This window comes from Haplochromis burtoni, unplaced genomic scaffold (assembly GCF_018398535.1).
Source record: "Haplochromis burtoni strain Fernald_Lab_line unplaced genomic scaffold, NCSU_Asbu1 Contig_750, whole genome shotgun sequence".
NCBI classification, from domain to species: Eukaryota; Metazoa; Chordata; class Actinopteri; order Cichliformes; family Cichlidae; genus Haplochromis; species Haplochromis burtoni.
This window is the reverse complement of record NW_024583111.1, coordinates 137,500-141,248: the sequence shown is the minus strand read 5'-3', so window position 1 is coordinate 141,248 and position 3,749 is coordinate 137,500.

Below are 3,749 nucleotides of genomic sequence, written 5' to 3'. Positions count from 1 at the left end.
TTAGCTGATCTAAATAAAAGCAAGCAATTTAACAGCCAGATCAGCCCAGAAGCTTGGATGAATAAACCAATGTTATCCAAGACAGGAGATATTTGGCTAACAGCTTATGTCATTGTAATGTTGTTAGTAACTACAAAATATAGATCAGTGCTTTGTGGGGGCTGTTTTGTGGACTACTGCCACTGAAAAATGCATGCTAAGTTAATGTTGCATGTCTGGCCGAGGAACAAAAGAGATCCCTCCCTTCTTATTCTCAAGAGTTTGACTTCCTGGTTAATTAAAAGTTGAGCATTGCTCACTGCCACCCTGCAGAGGAGAGAAAAGACTGAAGGCACAAATGGCTGGCAACATTTCATAAAATCTTTTGACTTCTGCATGCTTTTATTATGTAACTTAGATTGTTTGTTTTTTGTTGTTGTTGTTGTTGTTTTTAAAATATCTGTTTCTGATGTGTCTGCTTATTAGAACAGGTTCTACTCAGCACTGCTTTATTACAATCAGCTCTCCAGGTGCCAAATATTTGGTGCCAAATTTGGCCCACAAACACTGTAAGGTATAATTATACCTTACAGTGTTTGTGGGTCTGTCTGGTGTCTGAGCCAGTGAGTCAGTATGTATGTGGGCTCAGGGGATTCCCCTCGGTGTAGAGAAGTAGAAGAAAACCCCCTCCTTCACGGTGCAGCCTCAAGGGGATGTACAGTTCCACTGACAGCAGGGCAGTGGGGTCAGTTGTGGTGAATAAAAGGCAGAGAGGGTGACGTGGAGCTCCCTGGGTCTAAAGGGGTGAAACATAGCATGGCGATAGGAATGGGAGATTAACGGGGAGAGGGGGCTGAAATGCAGCTGGCTCTGAGTGTGGAAACTAAAGGGAGTGTGGGTGTGGAAGTAGACACTGAAGCAAAGTTTCCCCTGACCAGAAATGAAACAATGACTGTACAGTTACAACCCAAAATACTGGCTCCATTACACTCTGAAACAGACAGAATAGAATAGAATAGAATAGAATAGAATAGAATAGAATAGAATAGAATAGAAAAACAGATTACATACATTATTTCTCAGCAGTGGGAGCTGAGGAAGATGAGCAGTCATACAGTGAAGTTACTACTCTGTATGAAAGCAGTATTGTGCTGTTGCATGGCAACAGTTTCCACAGAAATCTTTGCTCAGAAACACTCCTCTTTGGTCTTCACATAACTGCAGCGAGCAGAAAAATGGGCTGACTGCAGGAATACAAATGAACCATTTTAGCTTGCAGGGGCTAAAGAGTTGTTTTTACAGGGAAGCTAAAGCAGAAGATGTAACCTGGAGTCTAGCCTTCTGTTGTATTTCACATCCCAACCATTTCTGTATCATGACTGCACTGTATTAGTGGATACAGTCCACATTGGACATAGGACAAAATGTGCAGTTAGGATAATAGGACAAAATGTGCAGTTTCTACAATGAAGGCAATAATTAAAGAAATGAAACGTTCTTTCTAGACTAAAGGCCCTTCGTTATAAACTTACATAACAGACAGAGAATTTGTAAAGCATTAATTTTATGCCTTGTATACTGACCTGACATTAAGATATACAGTTGTGGTCAGAAGTTTGCACACACTCATAATGAGGATGAATGTTATGGTGATTTGGGGGTTTTACTGATGTCTTGAAACTGTTCTTTTACAGAGTGGAATGACTGTACAGCATTCATCTTTAGTGAGTTTAAAAAACATGATTTTGGCACACAGGTTTTATTTTCTCTTAGCCATGCTGGATCAAAAGTATATATATAGCCTCAAATATATGCATAAACTCACTGAAATCTTTTATTCAATGGAGATGAAGGTTCTACAGTGTGAAGTCAAGACCTGTTAACTTCTCATTAGTGATCCTGATTAACCGCAACTAGTAGCTTGTCATCGCCAGCAAAAAAGGATTTGTTCGACAGCACTCACTGGATTGACCGATACTCAGCACAATGTGAAAGTCCGAGGGAGATTTAAGGAAAAGTGTTGTAGGCCTCTGAACCCTTACTAAATAACCGAAGATCCCATCATCAGTTCAGACAACCGTATAAAAGTACAAGTTATTTGGATCTGTCACCACTTTGCTAAGATCTAGAAGAAGAGCCAATCTGTCACCCTCAGGTGAGAGGAAATTGGTTAGAAACAACCCAGGAACCACCAAGACTCAAGCATGCCATGAACTGGAAACTGCTGTAGCACCACAGTGCTACCTCTCTGCTCCAAAAATCAAAACCTTGAAGCTCGAGTGGAAATTACAGTAAGGGTTCTCAAGTAAGGGTTGCTAGCATTTAGGAAGACTGTTCTTGGTCTGCATTATGATTTTAGATTTAGCTATTGTTTGTTAATATATTAGGAAACCTTAGTTTCAAAGATGTTTAATCATAACTGGAGATGCAATTAAATGGTTTGTTGTTCTACCATCCATACTATTAGTGTGTTTAAGATCACTGTCCCGCTGAAGAATGAATCTGCTGCCAATCAGATGGTTTTTTAGATAGTATTGCATGGTGGATCAAAATCAGATACTTTTCCGTGTTCATAACTCCATCAGTTTTGACAAGATCTCTAACACCACTGACTGAAATGCAGCTCCAATCCATGACAGAGCCTCCACCGGGTTTTACACCTGGCTGTAAACACACGCACTGTTGTATTTTATCCTGACCTCCTCCGTACTGATGACAGTGTAAATCAGAAATTAAAAATTTGGATTTTCCAAGACATCTTGTCTCTGACTTTTATTGCAGTTCTTGTATAATTTGGTGTGCCTTCTTTGTTAAGACTGGCTTGTCTCTTATGGAAATTTTCCTACTCCACTTCTATCAAAGTTTGGATATAATATTCTCAACACTAAGCATTCCTGGGAGGGGCTTAGCTTTGCTGCCAACTTGGCACTTACTGCTAACAGTGGTTTTTGAAAGATCCTGTAGTCAGTGATCACTCTCTATCGTGTGTTTAGGGAGTCACTGTCACATGAAAAAAAGTTTCCACAGGACTTTATGCAATCCTGTGTAAAACAAAGTACACCAATGATTCAGTAGGTTGTAGAACCACCTTTAGCAGTGATATCTTGAAGTAATCAGTTTCTGTATGACTTTATCAGTCTCTGTGCATTGTGCAATATGGCCAAACACTTTGGCCTTATCTGTCCAAAGGACATTGTTCCAGAAGTCTTGTGGTTTGTTCAAATGCAGCTTTGCAAATCTCAGGTATGCTTCCATGTTGTTTTCATAGAGAAGCCATACTTCCTCAGTCTGTTTTCTAATTGCAGTTTTATGAACTTTAACATTTAACTTGCTAACTGAGCACCGTAGAGTCTAAGTTTGGATAGTAATAGTTTCTCTGAGTATTGCACAGTCTGAGCTGGAATACCCACATCTTTGAAGATTGTGGGATTGTGTAACACACCTGAATTCTCCAGACCAGCAAACTGACAACATTTCTGCTTTTTTAGAGGTGCTCACTTGCTGAAGACTAATTAATCGAGTGGATTTGATTTTTAGCACCTGGTTGCTACTTACCCTCCTAATACCTCTCGTAGCTGTAAGGATTTCTTTTAACACAGGGTGCTGTGCAGATTCTCTCGTTTACATGGCTGTATATGTTGAGTGCTATACAGGGAGTGCAGAATTATTAGGCAAACGAGTATTTTGTCCACATCATCCTCTTCATGCATGTTGTCTTACTCCAAGCTGTATAGGCTCGAAAGCCTACTACCAATTAAGCATATTAGGTG